We start from the raw sequence: 20,592 nt of genomic DNA, 5'->3' as shown, positions 1-20,592 counted from the left end.
CATTTTCCCTGAAATACCAATTAATGTTAAGAAGGTAGGTATTAAGGAGAATAGGCACTCATAGCTGATGGGCCAATCAAAGGCCTTCCAGATTGAAAGCACCAAGAAGATTCCTTGCAGCCAGTGAGAGGAGAAGGTGCTGCAAAATGGAAATGCACATTTTCAACTTTTCAAACAAAAATACATAAACACGGTGCACACTCAAGCAGGACTGCTGAGTTTCTCCAGCACTTCCTGGTTTTCTTTAAGGCAGACGAGGCCTCTCAGACTGCCTGCAGTGCTGGCTCTCTTGCCTGTTGCTAGAGGGTGCTTCAAGGCAACTCAACTACATCCAGGAATCTGGGAAAATCCCACTTCAGGTCTGAAAATGAGGGCATACCTTGCTGATCTATGTGGAAGTAGCTCACTTCAGCCTGTGATGGGTGTTGACAACATAGATGGCAGAGGTGAATGGTGTTCTTATTTTCATGATGAGGAAACAGATGAAGGTACCTGCCTAGAAAAGGCTAAGTAGTCCACATTTTCTTTCCAAAGTCTAAATGCATCAACACTGGGATCATCTACGATGTTGCTAAAAAATACTGCATTATTTGGTGAAATAGGTTCTGAATTTCTGTATCCACAGTTTCTCAGTGAGTTTCTCCTGTCTTCTGCTGGATAAATCCCTGAGGAAAGTTGAATTCCTTGTGTCTTTGCTCAGACAATATGTGTCCACTTACTTAATGGACATGAAGTCTGACTTGAAGATGTTCATCAGTCCAGCTTTCAGAAGTGAGAAAAAAAATGATGATAAACTTGCAGGAAAAAAAATCACAGATCATTTGGACTCATACACATGATAGATGTTTAATTTTAGTTTGATTGCTCAACTGCAAAGCTGTGTCGCTGTGAAACCATCTGTCCTACAAGACATTCAATAAGGGAAGAGCAATGGTAACCATTAACGTTGTGATGACTATTATCTCCCCAATTGCTTCATAAAATGGTGACAAACTGGGCCAGAATTGTAATACCAGACCAAATCAGTAAAAAGAAATGCATCTAACTAGCAGGATTAAGAATAATAGCATGTGTAACTAATCTCTGTTCTCTTAATATTGTCTTGCCACTTGCTTTCGACTGAAATACCTTTTACTTAGCTCCCCCATTATTTCTGAGGAACTTGCTGAATTTGCATATGTTGATTAAATTTGCACCAAAATTAAGTCTGGTAATTAGTTGCATGAATGCAGTTGTTGCTAATGTAATGCTGACCAATCTTTGTGAACCAGAAATTGAAAAAAATTAAATTGTGGGGTGTCATTCTTCAAGTTGTAAACTATGTTTAGAGATCTTAAAACTTCCAATGTTGCATTTTAGTAATACTTAATTGCTTCTCTTTTTTGGCTTTCTTCCCTTTTCTTTCCTAATTCAATCTTACTTTCTCTCCCTTTATTCTCCTTCTGTAGCTGATTGAACTTACCTTACTATCAGTCTTACTATCACCTTACTATCAGTCTCTCCTCTGTCTCCATATTAATCTTGACCCCACTGCTCATTAATACTCCAGATCCCCCATTCTGGTTTACACTTTACAATTTGCTGACACTTCCAGCAAGTCACAAGAAAAAAACTATTAGCCTTTCATAAATATAATGTACATTTTGTGGAGGTGACAAGTGTCTTGGCTATCCAGCTGTAGATGCAGTGAGAGTCCCATAAAACCACATTTCGAGAAGGCCTGCTACACATTGTTCCAGGAGAAAGTGAGGTCTGCAGACGCTGGAGATCAAAGCTGAAACTTTATTGCTGGAACAGCACAGCAGGTCAGGCAGCATCTAGGGAACAGAAGATTCGACGTTTCGGGCACATGCCTGAAGAAGGGCATGTGCCCGAAACGTCGAATCTTCTGTTCCCTAGATGCTGCCTGACCTGCTGTGCTGTTCCAGCAATAAAGTTTCAGCACACATTGTTCCAGTCAGGTACTGAAGAGGAAGAGGACAAAGGTGGGCTTTACCACTCCCCAGCCCACCCCATCAGAGATCATAGAGTTGCAGATCCTGTCCACTGAAACTGCCAGCTAATCAGAGGCCAACAACATGGAGGACTAGCTGGATCATTGTGCAAGTGGGGGCTACTGCTGCTAATAAGTCATCATCACTGTATTCCCAGATCAGAGATGAGTAATGGAAGAGGAAGATAAACAAGAGAGGGAGTGGGGTATGTTGACTGTAAGGGCATGAAAGTTCCCTACTTCTCATTATGGGATCCCTTCATCAGTTATTCTGTGTCCTTGAATGAGGAATCTTGTCCTCCCTCAGGACCCCACAGTAAACCACATGGCTTGATTTGCTCCCTGCCTGGGGAATCCTCTATCTACTGCTGGATTAATGCTGACAGCAATGGGATGTGACCTTCAAGTAGTTTTTCATTGCCTGGTTAGTCACCTCAATTGGTGACAAATATTTAATTAGAGTGGAGGAAGGTAAGTGGTGGAATCCTCACGCACCACCCTCCTGCCCAGTTAAATGCCTCTTACTCCTCTACACAGAAATAACAATACATAAATATATTTTCAATTGCAATTTTTCTGTATACTCGCTCTGAAAACTTTTGTCACTTTAATCCTTTCTAACTATCCATTTACATATGTTACAGAAGACAATAAACAACACAGGGTATTCAACCCCATGGAAACTCAACATGGCCCTGAAATGTTACTTGCTAAAAGACCACATACATGCTGTTTTCAGTGGTTATAGTTGCATAATGGCCAATAATGGGATTCCTGATTAATTCTGCTCACCTATCCCCAGCATAAGGTAATTGAGACTAATAGTATTGTTCATGTTGCCACATCCATGAAACTAATAAAAACAGCAGAGCATGGTTCAAATCCAGATGATGCTAATCTGTGTCATTCGTTACACCTGGAAAATTACATTTACCAACTGAACTATCATAAAATGTCATATTCTCACTTTTACATACTATAGGTCTGAATATATCTTATTTGATTTTGCAGAAATTGAGTATTTCTGAACAAAGACACATTTTGGTGAATCTCTTCATCTTGCACTCATCAGGATAATGTAAAGTTCAAACATTTCTTTACTATATGAGGAGAGCACACAGATTGGTTGGCAAGTTAATTCTGATTGGTAGAGGTATTGTTGTGGAAAATCCACTGGTTAGATGATGACTGACATTTAACCACCAAGCTTTGTTAGGTTTAAGGAAGTGGTCATAAGTGGTCAACTTTCAAGACTCTTTAGACTCTGGAACAGTTCCTACAGATTAGAGGGTAACTAATTACCCCTACTATTTAAAAGGAGACATAGGGAGCAAACTGAGAATAATAGACCTGTGAGCCTGACATCAGTAGTGTGGAAAATGTCCATTATCAATAATTTTATAGCAGAGCAGTTAGAAAACAGTATTAAAATCAGACACTTTCAGCATGGATTTACGAAAGGGAAATCATGCTTGACAAATCAAATTGAATTATTTGAGTGTGTAACTGGGAGAGTCAGTGGATATGATTTACTTGGACTTACTGAAGACTTTCAACAAAGTCCTGTGTAAGAGATTAATGTGCAAAATTAAAGTGCATGGGATTAGGGGTAGTATATGGAGATGGAAAGTTATTCACCAGATAGGAAACAGAGAATAAGAATTAATGGATATTTATTTCTGAATGGCTGGCAGTGACTAATGGGGTACTGCAAGGATTGCAGCTATTCACAATACATGTTAATCATTCAGATGAGGAAACTAAACATAATGTCTCAAAATTTGCAGACGACACAAAGCTGGGTGAAAGGATGAGCTGTGAGGAGGATGCAGTGATATTGCAGCATCATTTGGACAGGCTGAAGAAGTAGGAAAATGCATGGCAGTCGCAAAATAAATTGGATAAATGTGAGGTTATCCCCTATGGTAACAAAACAAAGGAAGACAGAATATTATTTGAATGGATATACATTGATGGAAGGGAATGTCAAATAAGATCTAGGTATCGTCATGCTCCACTCGCTGAAAGTAGGCATGCAAGAGCAGCAGGCAGTGAAGAAGACAAACTGTCTGTTGGACTTCATATCAAGAGAATTCAAGTCTTAGAACAAGGATGCCTTGCTACAATTATACAGGACATTGGTGAGGCTACACCTAGAATGATGAGTGTAGTTTTGGTCTTCTTATGAAGAAGGATGTTCTTACTGTAGATGGAGTGCAGCAAAGGTTTACCATGTTAATTCCTAGGATGGCAGGACTGTTGTTATGAGGAGAGGTTGAGTTGGTTAGGATTGTATTCACTGGAGTTTAGAAGAGGTATCTCATAGAAACCTCTAAAATTCTAATAGGACTAGACAGGGCAAACAGACAAAGGATATTCCTGATGGTGGGGGAGTCCAGTGGTCATAGTTTAAGGATAAGGGATAAACCTTTTAAGACTGAGATGAGGAAAATTATTTTTTACCCAGAGTGGTGAATGTATGGAACTCACTATCACAGAAAGTGACTGAGGCCAAAACATTTTATGATTTAAAGAGGGAGTTGGATATAGTTCTTTTGGTTAAAGAGATCAACAGATATGGAAAAGGGCAGGATTAGTGTATGTTACAACATGGTGGTGGACCCTTCTGCTAATTAAACCAAACACACAGAAAATCTCACCTCACCTCGTAATCTGTTAAAGTATGAGTGACAGAAAACTCCCCAAATTCCACTGTTTAAAGAAAAATATCATTTTTTTCTTTAACTCGAAAAGTGAACATCAAATAACAACTATTTACAACTTAATTTTCAAAACCACACAACAGCCGTCATCATCGGCATCTGTCTTCTTTCAGGTGCTGATCTCCCTGGGTCGTCTTCGATCTTTTGCTGCAAAGATGTTTCATATGAAAAAGGTACCTTTGATTGAATGGCAGTCTCTTTCTCTCTCTCTCTCTCTAGATGGCAGCTTGTCACTCCCTAACTTTCAAAATGTTTGCTTTCTTTCTCCACCAAACATCAGATCATCTCATTGGTTTGATGTTGTCAAAATGGTAAAATTCAAATTCGATTGGGTTTTAGTATCCTGGGGCACAATTTAAACTGATTGGTTAAATTCGAACTGTTGTGAACATAGCAGCCAAATGTTACATACTTGCAACTTTCCAATCCACTCTGACACATCTGTCAGTCACATGACAGATGCCTACAAATGCTCACTCCCAAAACAGCCTTCACTCTCTCTTAAATGTACAGTACACGCCTTCAACTTCATAACACCTCCCCCCTTAAGAAAGAAATTGACCATCATAATGTCTTTTTTTTCTAATTCTTAACCCCATTACAATGAAATACATATATATAACATTGGTATTTGTTCAATCTTATTTATACTTTATCCGTTAAATCCGCAATAATACATCTGCTATCACAATCTTACAATCCACAACATGTACGATTTGTAAATTAAAAATCTGTGACATAAGACTCAAATGAACTAGTCTCAGATCCTTGTCATTAAATCATTCTAAGAATGTAAGAGGATTGTGATCCGTGTACACAACCGTCTCCAGTACATTGTTCGTCACAAATACATTAAAACGTTGTAAGGTCGGTACCAAACACAATAATTCCTTTTTGATGGAAGATTATTTTCTCTGTTGGGTGTTGAGTTTCTTCAAAAGTAGCTAACCGGCAATTCAATTCCTTCATCCTCTTCCTGTAGCAGTATACCTCCAACTCCTATGTCACTAACATTGATTGCAACTTTGAAGGGTTTCAAAACATTTGGTGTAGCTAGAACTGCTATGGTGCCTAGTACTGCTTTTAAATTGTCATATGCCTCCTGGCATTGTTCTGTCCATCAAAATGTTGTGCTTTATTCAGCAAATCTGTTAACGGTGCCACTACGCTGTTAAATTTTGGAACAAACTTGCAGTAGAATCAGCTTAGTCCCAAAAGTCAAAGCACCTTTCTTTGAGGTTGGTCGCAGAAATTCCTCGATGGCCTTAATCTTTGTATTCCTTGGGGTCAACCTTCCATGACTGACGTTATGTCCCAAGAACGTCAGCTCTGCCTTCACGAAGTCTGCATTTTTTAAGTGTATTACCAGTTTTGCTTCTCTTAAGCGTTCAAAGAGCTCTGCTAATTGTACCAAGTGATCTTTCCATGTCTCATTAAAGATCACTACATCATCAAGATAAAGTGCACAGTTTGTTAACCCAGCCACAAGTCTTTGGAATGCGGTTAGAGCATTCTTCATTCCAAAGGGTATCACTTTAAATTGAGGTAGCCCATTTGGGGTTACAAATGCAGAAATTCTTTTTGCTTTCTCTCTAAGAGCTACCTGCTAATAACCACACAGTAAGTGATATAACTGGCTTGTCCAACTTTCTCTATACAGTCCTCCAATCATGGTATTGGGTCTGAATCCAATTTTGTTACAGCACTGACCTTCCAATAGTCCACCAAAATCATTGAGTCCTATCAGGTTTGGGAACTAACAAGATCAGCAAACTGCACTCGCTCTCATTCGGTTCAATTGTATCTTTGTTGAGCATTGCATCCACTTGTCATAGTCATAGAGATGTACAGCCATGGAAACAGACCCTTCGGTCCAACCCGTCCATGCCAACCAGATATCCCAACCCAATCTAGTCCCACCTGCCAGCACCCAGCCCACATCCCTCCAAACCCTTCCTATTCATATATCCATCCAATTGCCTCTTAAATGTTGCAATTGTACCAGCCTCCACCATTTCCTCTGGCAGCTCATTCCATACACAAACCATTCTCTGTGTGAAAATGTTGCCCCTTAGGTCTCTTTTATATCTTTCCCCTCTCACTCTAAACCTATGTCCTCTAGTTCTGGACTCCCCTCACCCCGGGGAAAAGACTTTGCCTATTTACCCTATCCACGTCCCTCATGAATTTGTAAACCTCTATAAGGTCACCCCTCAGCCTCCGATGCTCCAGGAAAACAGTCCCAGCCTGTTCAGCCTCTTCCTATATCTCAAATCATCCAACCTTGGCAACATCCTTGTAAATCTTTTCTGAAGCCTTTCAAGTATCACAACATCTTTCTGATAGGCAGGAAACCAGAATTGCATGCAATATTCCAACAGTGGCCTTACCAATGTCCTGTACAGCTGCAATAGCATTAGTTCTCCCCATCTTATTCCTGCATATGTTCTCATACTGCTGCAACAAACTTTCCAACAGGGTTCTTTGCTCCTGAGACATATAGTTCACTTACCTATCCTACTCCTCAAGGACATCCTCATTTTTAACATATTTTGAGGCAAATCAAACTCCACAACATCTGGGTTTGATTCCTCACTTTGAGGGGCAGTAACTAACATTTGTTTCTCCAGTCCTTCTCTCTATTATAATAAGGTTTCAACATATTCACATGACATACCCAATACAGTTTTTTTCTTATCTGGCATTTTTACCAGATAGTTGGCTTGACTCAACTTTTTCTCAATTTCATAGGGACCACTAAACTTGGCTTTGAAGGGGTCTCGTACCACCGGTAACAATACCAATATATCATCCTCATGGGAAAATTTCCGCATTACACAGTTTTTATCTACCACCTGCTTCATTCTATTCTGTGCCCTCTTCAGGTGCTGGTTAGCTAACTCACCTACTTGATTTAATCTCTCCCTCACATTCAATAGATAATCCAAATGTGAGATCTCAGACTTCAGTCCGGTCAGTTTCTCTTTAATTTCAAAGGGCCTCTCACTTCAAGTCCACATATTAACTCAAAGGGAGTAAAGTGAGTAGACTCATTTGGGGCATCTCAAATGACAAACAATATGAATGTGGTACCTTTATCCCAATCATTTGGGTGATCATGACAGTACACTCTTAAAATGGTCTTCAGGATCTGATGTCATCTTTCCAAAGCTCCTTTGGATTCAAGATGGTACGCACTTGATTTAAAGTGCTGTCTGCCTAAGCTATCCATGACTTCCTTAAACAGCCTTGCAGTAAAACTAGATTCTTGGTCTGACTGAATCTCTCTGGGTAGCTCATACCATGTGAAAGAAAGTTATAAACTCCTCTACCACCCTTGTTTCCTTAATACTCTGAAATGGAATTGCCTCTGGAAATCTGGTAGCATTATAGTTAGCAAGTACTGGTTCTCACTTTTAGTTCTCAGAAGGGACCCTATACAACCAATCATAACCTGCGTGAACGGATCTTTGTTTGCAGGAATTGGTAACAAAAGTGCTGGTTTTATTATTGCCTGTGGCTTACCTACCATTTGCATGTATGACATGTATGGCAAAATTTAACCACATCCTTGTGCAGTTCAGGCCAATAGAAATGCTTTTATACCTTAGCCTGAGTCTTTCGTAGCCCTAGGTAACCTCCTACTGGTAGTTCATGTGCAACCCGTAACACTTCCTGTCTGTATGCTACCAACAATGCAATCTGGTGCACTTTGAGCCATTTCTCCTCTACACTATCCTGCCATGGTCTCCATTTTCATCTTAGGATTTCATCTCTCAGAAAATAACCATCAGGAATATTCGCTGACTCCTTTTCTGAGTATGTGTCAACATATATATCTTTTATTGTCTCATCTTTCTGTTATAAGTCCATTAGCCTTTCAGAACTAAACACTTCTGTCTGACCTTCTGCCTGTTCAGGTTTTTCCTGCACCATTATGTGAAACAGGGTGTCCGCTAAGTGAACTTCAACTCCTTCATCTTTCTCTTTAGTTTTTGCTTCATTCTGTGATTTATGACAGTGGAATCTTGTGACTACACAGTCTAGAAAAACAGCAGGGTACTTTTCTTTTAACTCCTCAGTTCTCTAGTCTTCCTTGGGCTTCTCCACAACAAGGGGTGTCACTCCCACCTTGGATCCTGCTAAATTGTTCCCAAGAACAAACTGTATTCCTGGAACTGACACTCTGTCAATCACTCCCACTGTTACTTGCCCAGACTTGAGTTAGCACTCCAACCTGATTTTACATCGGGGAATGCCACATTTTTGTCCATCCATCCCACAAATTACCATTCTCTCGGGTAACAGATCAGAAAGAATGCAAATAGTTTCATCTCTTAGTATTAGAGTCTGGTTAGATCCTGTATCTCTTAAAATTGTAACTTTTTGTCCTTCTGCCCCTCTTCTTTCTGAGTAAACTTAATCCACAGAGGCGAGTTCTTTATAGAGATCAGGCACTAACTCCATACCCAGCTCCTGACTAGGCTGTGCACTCTCCTGTAGATCCTTAACTTTTCCTATACTACTTTCACTAATCCCACTGGCTTAGCTTTTTTTACCACATCTTTTCCCATGGTGCCTTTCTTTAACAACCAGCACTGTGACTTTACATGTCCCACTTTACCACAGTGGAAACACCTGAAGCCTTTCACCTCCTTTCCACCCTCTTGGGCTTCTTTTTTAACCTTTGGTAAACAATTACCAGTATGTTTTATTCTTTGTTTTGTAGTGTAGGATATCCGCTTTTCCTAATTTCTATCCTTCACAGGATGAAATTCTTGCCTGAAGCTAAACTTCACCTTATGCACCAATGCATATTCATCTGCCATCTCTGCTGCTCTTCTCACTTCTTGAGCTTTCTGTTCATCTACATGAATTCTTATCATGTCTGGAAATGCATTTTTAAACTCCTCCAGCAGAATAATCTCTCGTAGAGCCTCATAGGTCTTATCTATTATTAAGGCCCACACTCATTTATCAAAATTACTATGTTTAATTCTTTCAAACTCAACTTAAGTTTGACCTGGTTCCTTCCTTATGTTTCTGAACCATTGGCTGTATGCTTCACTTATCAATTCCTAAGCACTCAAAATAGTCTGTTTGACATCTGCATAATCTCTTGACCCCTCATCTTTCAGCACTGTAAGTACCTCACTAGTTCTGCCTACCAGCTTAGTCTGAACTAGCATTGTCCACAAGTCCTTTATAGAATTCCTACAGGGTATTTCTTCTCTCTCTCTGTCTCTTTCCCTTTCTTCTCTCTCTCTTTGCTCAGCTGAGAACCTTCTCTCTCTTTCTTTTCCTCTCTCTCTCTTTCCTTTTCCTCACTCTCTGACCACTCCATCTGCCTAGCCAATTTTTCAAATTAAATAAAGAAGGCTTTGACATCTTTCTCATCAAAATGTGGCAATGTTTCAACATATTTGTATATATCACTACCTTCTCTCTTCATCTCCATCCTGTTAACTTGACTTTCCTGACTAAGTCACAACCTCTGAAGTTCAAATTCTCTCTCTTTTTCTCTTTCTTTTCTCTCTATTTCTCTCTCCCTTTCTTCTCTCTCTTTCTCTCTGCCTTTTTCTTTCTTCTCCCTCTCTTACCCTTTCTTCTTTCTTTGCTCAGCAAATAAACTTCTCTCTCTTTCTTTTTCCCCTCTCTCTTTTCTTTTCCTCATTCTGTCTGTCTTCTCTCTCTTTCTTTCTCTCTCCCTTTGTTTATCTTCTAACTCCATTATCCTCATTTGTAATTTAAGTTTTTCTAACTCTACTGCACTTGTCTATTTCACTGACATACCTAAGTACTTGAGTAACTCCCTTACAATTTCAGTTTTACTTTTGTCCTTGTTTAAACCCAAATCTAACCTCTTTGCTAATTCTATAAGTATGATCTTTTTCTGTCCTTCTAAATTTTCTTGGCAAATTTAGGAATAAACTTCAAACCCCAGAACCTAGGAGTTTAGCAATTGTAAGAGCCATTTCCCTCACTTCTAATTTAACCAACTACAAATAACCCAAATTGTCTTATCTACATTTTATCTAAAGATCTATGACACTAATTGCAAGTGTTTAAATCTGCTGGGATCTTCCGTACCCAAATCTGTTCAAATCTCAGACTGGATCTGTCTAAACCTGTCCAAATTCCAGATTCGAGCCCCCAAACTGTTGCGACACAGCGGTGAATCATTCTGCTAATTAAACAAAAAACATAGAGACTCTCACATTGCCTCATAATCTGTTAAAGTATGAGTAACAACTTTCCAAATTCTACTATTTAAAGAAAAATATCAATTTTTTTCTTTAACTCAAAAAGTGAACATTAACAGCAACTATTTACAACTCTAAGCCTCCTTTCTCTTAAAGGCCTGTCATCTACCTCCAACTCTATAACAATACACTGATCCAATAAAAGCCCCTATTAAAATTACATCAACTTAATTTTCAAAACCAGACAGCAGCCGTCATCATCAGCATCTGTCTTCTTTCAGGTGCTGATCTCCCTGGGTTGTCTTCAATATTTTGCTGCAAAGGTGTTTCATATGAAAAAGGTACCTTTGATTGAAAGAGTTTTGAATAGCAGTCTCTCTTTCTCTCTCTCTTGGTGGCAAGTTGTCACTCTCCCTAACTTTAAAAATGTCTGCTTTTTATTATACCTCAAATATCAGATCATCTCATTGTTGAATGTTGTCAAAATGGTAAAATTCAAATTCGATTGAGTTTTAGTATCCTGGGGGCATAATTTAAACTGATTGGTTCAATTCAAACTGTTGTGAACATAGCAGCCAACTGTTACATGTTTTCAATTTTCCAGTCCACTCAAACATCTGTCAGTCACATGACAGATGCCTGCAAACTCTCACTGCCAAAACAACCTTCACTCTCTCTTAAAGATGCAATGCATACCTTCAACTTCATAATACATATTGAGCTTGAGGATCAACTGTGATCATAATAAATGGCAGGGTGGGCTCAAGGGATTGAATGGCCTCCTCCTACTCCTGTCTTCTATGTTTCTTAAACCAAGCAGGATAACTCTGATTGGTCAACGCATTGTCTTGAGGAATGAGTTACTGGATAGCAATGGCCTCTTTAATTAAGTTGAAATAGCCACAGTGCATGATCTTTCTGTCTGCGTGGAGCCGGACTCTGCATATAGTTTGTAGACTGGGATTCTTACTGACTGACAATCCTAAACTGGCTAACAGTATAATTAACAGAGACATACGGAAACATAGAAAATGATTTCGGGAGCAGGGTATTTGGCCTTCAAGCCTGCTGCACCTTTCAATATGATCATGGTGGATCATCCACCTCAGTATCCTGTGCCTGCTTTTCTCTTGTACCCTTTGATCACTTTAGCCCTAAGAACTACATTGAACTCCTTCTTGAAAACATTCAATGATTTGAGGTTCTCCACTTTCTGTGGTAGGTAATTCCCCAAGGCTCACCATTCTCTGGCTGAAGAAATTTCTCCTCATCTCAGTCCTAAATGGTCTACCTCATATCCTTACCCTCTCACCCTTGGTTCTGCCCTCTCTGGTTATCAAGAACATCCTTCCCTATGTGTACTCCTGCCTGGTGTTGTTAAAATGTTTTGCTTTCTTTGAGATCACCCCTCAATTTTGTGAACTCCTGTGAAAATAACCTAACTGACCCAATCTCTCCTCATACCAGTTATGATAAGCCAGGAATCAATTTGGCAAACCTTCATTGTACTCCCTCTATAGCCAGAACATCCTTCTTCAGATAAGGATACCAAAATTGCAATCAATACTCCAGGTGTAGTCTCACAAAGCCCTGTAACAATTGCAGCAAGACATCCCTGCACCAATATTGCAATCTTCTCACTATTTAGCACGTTCTTCAACCACAGATTTGCACTCAATATTAGACACAGTTTTGAGTTTTATAATCACGTGCTGGTTCAGTAAAGTTAGTACTTTGTCCTAACTACCTGTTGTGAACAGCTGAAGAAACATGCCTTTTGATAGGATCCACCAGCCCTTGGGAAGTACAGTCTCTATACATAATACGTAATGTATCTCCTTCAATAGGAATGGAAGGCAAATAAACTGCCAATGCCATAATAACTTCCATTTTTAACTGACTAAATTCTTCACTCACCTTGTGATGAGATGTTTTCTATTCTGAGGTAAAATGTAAAGTTCATAGTAGTTTTACCTCAAATCCAAGTGAGATTTGATTGATAAATCCTTTTGGGTGGCAAGAATGTCTTAGTTCCAAGGTCATTATGCCAGGATGGATTCTTGGTCAGTGTCCATCACACGTGTATAAAATGGCAGAAGTGACCAAAAATCATGAGTCAAGTTCCAACTTACTCAACATCTTCTCATTATACAATCCCTCTATGGCCAGGAACAACTCAGTGTACCTTGTCCGTACTGCCTCCAATGCCAGTATCCCTTGCCTTAAATAAGAGGCTCCAGAATGTCCACAGTATGCCAAATGTAGTCTGATTACTGCCTTGTTTAGTTTTAGCAAGAGATTCCAGCTTTTATACACTATTCCTCTTGAAATAAAGGCCACATTCCAATTGTTTTCTTTATTACATTCCGAACATTTTATGGAAGCTGTTTTGTGATTTTATACATAAGGACTCTCAAATCCTGAGGTTTTTCTCCATTTAATTAATATTTGTCAACTCTGGTGATCAACCCTGGATCAATGAAGAGTACAGAAGGGCATGTAGTAGCACCAGCAGAGTTAAAAATGAGGTATCAACCAGATGAAGATATAACCCAGGATTACAACAATGCCAAGCACAGTAAGCAGAATGAGAAAGGCAGAATTTAACAACAACCAACAGACCAGATTTAAGCTCTCTAGTTCTTCCATATCAGGTCATGAATGGTGGTGGAGAAAGTGAGGACTGCAGATGCTGGAGATCAGAGCTGAAAATGTGTTGCTGGAAAAGTGCAGCAGGTCAGGCAGCATCCAGGGAACAGGAGAATCGACGTTTTGGGCATAAGCCCTTCTTCAGGAATCATGAATGGTGGTGGGCAATTAAACAACTCACTGGAGGGGGAGGTTTCACAACAATCCTCATTCTCAATGATAGGCAAACCCAATATACAAATGCAAAATTCTTCCCAAATATTGTGCCCAAATTCTTCACTAAGAAGGTAAGGAATGCATGGACAGTACAATTTATCTACCTTGTTCAATATTTTGAGCAGCTTGTTTATTTATTTTCATTTATCAGCCACACCAAAAACCAACCATTGTTTTTCTTCCATTGAACTAGAATACATGAAACAATTGTGTTATCTATTTTTCTTTCTACAACTGAAATAATGTAGATTTGCCAACAGAAATAGAAGCTTCAGTTATACAATCTTAATTGCAGCATATTATTGTTCAGAATGTTTAGGGGCTGATAATAAGCTGTTGTGTTCCAGCTGCTCTTATGATACATTCCGATGTGCATCAGAGCTGCATACAAACAGAACTCGACCCATTAGGACATCCAAAGGTGTTATATTCAATTAAGCCAATGAAATATGTTGAAAGTGTAGTCACTGCTTTAATAAAGGAGATGTATTATGATTGGAAAGAAATGTCAATTATTGATCAATTTAAGGGGGATAGATCAAAGAGACATAATTTTAAAAACTATATCTCTGAGGAGTGAAATTAGGACACAGTTCTACACAAAAAGGGTGGCAGATGTTTGGAATTTTCCTCTGCAAACTGTATTTGATGCTAGATCAATGACAATGCTAAATCAATTGTAAATTTAAATGTGAGATTGAGATTGTCATCACTGTCTAATTTAATTCTTGTGACTTTGTGCAAATGTAACAGAAACATATTCCCTGTGACCTCAATAATCCATGGAAAGTATGTTTGGGGTGATACCTATTTGTGTCACAATGTTTGTGTCAGTTATTTTGAAAGATGCTTTTGCTATTAACTTGTCTTGGTAATTTCATTTGTTTAGGAAATTAATGCTTTCCTTGTCTGTCTTTGCTCAAGAGTTAACAAATCATGATTATTGAGGATAATGATGAATTCTTCTAATTCTGTTTCGGTATGAGCCTAAATATCCAATATTTCAACAACTCTACAAAAAACATTGTTACTACATGACTGCATCATTGGATAAATGAGTTGATTAGATTGAAAAATGTAGCGCTGAAAACCAAAACACAGCATGCAACAACCAAAACGTAGCTCTCGAGAAAAAAATCTTGAGATCACTCAAAAAAATATTGTGACCCCTGGTATGCTCCAAGTTTCTCTGATGCTGTACTAAATGCTTTGGTGGGGGAGGTGGCCAGGAGAAAAATCCTTCCATCAAACTTTATGAAGACAATAAGACCAGACAGCTGTCTGCATATGAGTGCAGTGCTATAAGATGTTCAATGTTCAATGACCTTACACAAATCTTTAAGGGTGGTGAATCAATCTTCAAATCTTACCAACTGCTCTGTTAGACTCACATTGTTTTAATGCATCACCCTATCATTACTCACTGAACACTTGTTGACAGCAATCATGACGCAGTGTTCAATTTCATCAACTCTCCTTTGTCGCATGTATCTAATATTCCTGAAAGCATTGCATTCGCATTTCACAGCTCGCATGCATTGCTAGTTTTCAATCATGACAGCTACATTCCACAACACTGAGTGAGATACTTTGTCTTCCACTCCAGGTCATGATGACAGAGAACTAGAGACAGAAGGACTTAACTGATGGAGGAAGGATATGGCTTCATATCTGTCCCTGGATAGAGCTGACATGATTTCATTCCTGATGAAGGGCTTTTGCCTGAAACATTGATTTTCCTGCTCCTCAGATGCTGCCTGACCTGCTGTGCTTTTTCAGCACCACTCTAATCTAGACTCTGATTTCCAGCATCTGCAGTCCTCACTTTTGCCATTATTGGAGCAACCACATTGGAGATGATTTCTAGCCTCAAGGCTGAAAAAATTGTGATGACATTACCCTTACATCTAAGCGTCCTTCCCATATTTCACTTCCACTGCATCTCCAAATTCCTTCTCATTTGAAATCTGCAAATGTGTGCGCCTGGCTTTAGTGTCCCCACCACTGTCCAAACCACACCAACTCCCACCCTCACCACAGCCATACTGTTGTCATTGTCACATTTCAAAGAACTGCATACTTCCATGCAATGATGGTAGAGAAAATACTGGAAGAGAAGGAAGATAGTGATGACCAAGAGGAGAAAGTGAGGACTGCAGATGCTGAAGATCAGAGTCAAGAGTGCATTGCGAGAAAAGCGCAGCATGCCAGGCAGCATCCGAGGAGCAGGAGAATCGATGTTTTGGATAAGACCTTCATCAGAAATGAATCCTGATGAAAGGCTTATGCCCGAAACATTGAATCTCTTGCTCCTCAGATGCTTCCTGACCTGCTGTGCTTTTCCAGCACCTAACTCACGATAGTGATGACCAAGAATCAGCTCATATTCTCAGCCACCAGCTCAGGTGATGGCAATGTGCATACTTTAGATGAGCGATAAGGGATGGAACTGGCATGTGGTAAGACACCTACCACCAATAGTCTACATCCAGCACAGGTTTTTTTTAAAACACTGAACCAAGGTGGGGGTCACACATGGGTTCTGCTGCAGAGGGCTTAGTTGAGGAGGTTGACTGACTGGTCTAAAGAAGAAGGATGATGGACACACACAAGGCATAATAATGCCTATTGTACATGCCCAAGTAGCATGGAGGAGTTCAGGAACAAATAGTCACAACGTTTTGTACGGAACATTGGTGCTATACCATCGTGAAAATTGATGCCAACTCTGAGAATATTTGCAGATCCAAACATGACAAAATATCTGATACCAATGTCTCAGTTTTGATTATACAAAGACTGTATCTTTATATTTTTCTGTATTTTAATTGAGATCTGAAATGGGGAAAGAACCTTTTTTTAAAAAAATGTTAAAAACTTTTTAAATGTCCATAAAAAGGATCATGAGCTTCTAGTCACCAGCCATTTCAACACACCACTGTGTTCCTTGGTCAACGTTTCTGTCTCAGGCCTGCTGTAATGTTCCAGCAAGCCTCGGCACAAGCTGGAAGAACACCATCTGATTTTCCACTCGGGGACCCTGCAGCCTTTAGGACTCAACATCGAGTTCAATAACTTTAGAACCTGATTCTATCCTTTCATATTTTTCACCCACCCCCTCACCCTGATCCTGTCAGATTACGTGTTGCTTTTAGCACAGACTACCCATTCTCTTCTACCCTCAACTCTCATTATCACGTTTTCAGCTTCTCTTCTGTCCTGACCTACAATCAATTATGTCCTCTTTGATATCTCTCTGCCTCTGGGCTCTATCTCTAACTATCTACTTCTCCACACCCTCCCCATCCAACCAACCTCAGCCTCATCTTCAGCATAAAGACCTATTTCCCTAATATCAGTTCTGATAAAGAGTCATTGGACTCAAAACTTTGTCTAATTTCTTTGAAGAGGAGACAAGTAGGTTAGACCAGGGAAACCCAGTGTATGTGGTCTATCTAGACTTCCAAAAGGCCTTTGATAAGGTGCCACATGGGAGGCTGCTGAGCAAGGTGAGGGCCCATGGTGTTCGAGGTGAGCTACTGATATGGATTGAGGATTGGCTGTCTGACAGAAGGCAGAAAGTTGGGATAAAAGGTTCTTTTTCGGAATGGCAGCCGATGACAAGCGGTGTCCCGCAGGGTTCAGTGTTGGGGCTGCAGCTGTTCACGTTATATATTAATGATCTGGATGAAGGGATTGGGGGCATTCTAGCGAAGTTTGCCGATGATACGAAGTTAGGTGGACAGGCAGGTAGTAATGAGGAAGTGGGGAGGCTGCAGAAGGATCTAGACAGTTTAGGGAGAGTGGTCCAGGAAATGGCTGATGGAATTCAATGTGAGCCAATGCGAGGTCTTGCACTTTGGAAAAAAGAATACAAGCATGGACTACTTTCTAAATGGTGAGAAAATTCATAAAGCCAAAGTACAAAGGGATCTGGGAGTGGTAGTTGAGGATTTTCTAAAGGTAAACATGCAGGTTGAGTCCGTGATTAAGAAAGCGAATGCAATGTTGTCATTTATCTCAAGAGGGTTGGAATATAAAAGCATCGTTGTGCTACTGAGACTTTATAAAGCTCTGGTTAGGCCCCATTTGGAGTACTGTGTCCAGTTTTGGTCCCCACACCTCAGGAAGGACATACTGGCACTGGAGTGTGTCCAGCGGAGATTCATACGGATGATCCCTGGAATGGTAGGTCTAACATATGAGGAACGGCTGAGGATCCTGGGATTGTATTCATTGGAGTTTAGAAGGTTAAGGGGAGATCTAATAGAAACTTACAAGATAATACATGGCTTGGAAAGGGTGGACACTAGGAAATTGTTTCCGTTAGGCGAGGAGACTAGGACCCGTGGACACAGCCTTAGAATTAGAGGGGGTAAATTCAGAACAGAAATGCGGAGACATTTCTTCAGCCAGAGAGTGGTGGGCCTGTGGAATTCATTGCCGCAGAGTGCAGTGGAGGCCGGGATGCTAAATGTCTTCAAGGCAGAGATTGATGAATTCTTGAGTCACAAGGAATTAAAGGCTACAGGGAGAATGCGGGTAAGTGGAGTTGAAATGCCCATCAGCCATGATTGAATGATCCTATGTCTTATGGTCTTAATTTTCACAGATGCTGCTGGACTTGTTGAGCCTCTTCAGTAATTTCTATTTATAGTTCAGATCACCAGCATGATTCTTTGTTTCATTTTTATTTTAAAATGGAAACTAGTTGAAGGATTTCTGCACTTTTTAAAAGCCAATAGACTGATACTCATTGTAAATGCACTTTTGGCAGCAGCTTGTTCAAACCGAGCTGAAGTTTAGTTTATAGATGGACTGGAGCCAAGGGGTGTGCACAAATGGTTATTCAGCCAGTAACAAGCATCAGGCTGGAACACGAACAGAGATTGGTGGAGAAAGGTCAGTGACTCATTTCTGAAGACGGGTCACTAGACACAAAACGTTGACTCTGTTTTCTCTCCACAGATACTGCCAGAACTGCTGAGTTTCTGCATCAATTTCTGTTTTTCTTTCAGATTTCCAGCATCTGCAATTCTTTGTTTTATTTAAATATCTGACTGCTCTCTGGACTCGTGACCAATTATTGATGACCTACCAACAACTATGTGATTGGTATCCGAGCAGTTAAGGGCAGTTGTGAACTGGATAGGAGAAGCTATCCAATCTCCCCCAGTTCAGGGTCTCTTTCTGTTCTCTTCACCCAGGTGAAGGCCTTTGTCATCAATAATTGGTCACTCGTCCCAATCAAGCGAGCTGTTTTATCCTGAATGGTTTCAAGTTTCCTCAGTGTTGTTGGAGTTGCACCCATCCAGGCAAGTGGAGAGGATTGAGCTCAGTCAGAGCGTGGGATGGAGAGGATTGAGCTCAGTCCGAGTAGGAGAAGAATGAATCAAGCTTAGTCAGAGCAGGAGCAGGAGAGGGAGTTGATTGAGCTCAGTTGGAGCGGGAGTGGGAAAGGAGTAGATTTTATGAGTAAGTTGCTCCCAGTTTAACATTTGTAATTGGTAACATTTACAATGGCAAGATAATTTCTCAGCAATATAAGGAAAATCAGGGGCACTGGCAGTCTCCATGGTGACCAGCTATGCAGGAAATGTGTTCAGCTTCAGGTCCTGATTCACTGCATGGAGTAGCTGGAGGATCTGTGATGCTGAGGAGGTTGTAGATAGTATGTTTAGTGAGCTGGTCGCACCATCAGAGCTACACAGAGAGAAATGTGTTAGATAGCCACCAGGAAGACTAGTACGCATGGACAGATAGAGCAGGAGTCTCCTGTGACCATCCCACTCACAGACTCATATACCATTTCAAATACTACGGTGGGGGTGGGGGCAGACGAAAGCAGCAACAGCCAAGTTTGTAGCTCGATGATTGGCTCTGCTGCACAGCAATGGTGGAAGATTACCAGTAGAGAACCTGTTGGTAAGGGTAACGTGTTAGACAGGTGGTTCTGCGGCAGCAAGCGAGACTCGTGAATGGTGTGCTGTCTCCCCTGGTGCCAAGGACAGGGATGTCCCTTTCAGGGCATTCTGAAAAGGGAGGGTGAACCGTCACTCATGGTACATGTCAGTACCAATAACCTGGGAAAAAAAAGAAACAAGGTTCTGCAACAGGAATTTAGAGAGTTAGGTAGTGGATTAAAGAGGAAGACTACTGAGGTTGCAATCGCTGGATGACTTCCAGTGCAAAGCACTACTGAGTATAGGAAAAAGAAGATAGGTCAGATGAACGTGTGGCTAAAGGGATGGAGTAGGAGGGAGGGCTTTAGATTTTTGGATCATTGGGACATCTTTTGAGGATCTGTACCAACTGGACTGATTGCACCGGAACCTGAATTTTCTTTTGGAAGGTTTGTTTGTGCTGTTAGGGATGTTTTAAATTGATTTGGCAGGGTTATGGGACACAAAGTTGATGGAAAATTGGGAGAAAGTCCAAACAGAATGGCCAGGCCATTCCAGTAGGTGGAGAAGACATGAGCAGGATAAGACTGCAAGCCAATGACCAGCGCAGGGATCAGTGCTGGGAAGCTTGCTCTTTGATATGTACATTAATGATTTGGATGTGGATGGAGAAGGTTAAATTTGTAAATTTGCAGATGACATGAAAATTGGTGGTATTGCTGTAGTGTAGAGGGCCATCTCAGGCTACAGTCTAATATTGATCAGCTGGTAAATTGGGCAGAGCAATGGCAGATGGAATTTAATCCTGATGTGCATTGTGGGAAGTCTAATAAGGGAAGGATACATAATGATTGGTAGGTTCTGAGGGAGGACTGAGGAACAATAGGAGCTTGGTGTACAGGCAA

The sequence above is a fragment of the Chiloscyllium plagiosum genome, unplaced genomic scaffold (genome assembly GCF_037043375.1).
Source record: "Chiloscyllium plagiosum isolate Xiang-an unplaced genomic scaffold, Cpla_swu_hap1 HiC_scaffold_10, whole genome shotgun sequence".
Classification (NCBI taxonomy): Eukaryota; Metazoa; Chordata; class Chondrichthyes; order Orectolobiformes; family Hemiscylliidae; genus Chiloscyllium; species Chiloscyllium plagiosum.
This window is presented reverse-complemented; position numbering follows the sequence as displayed.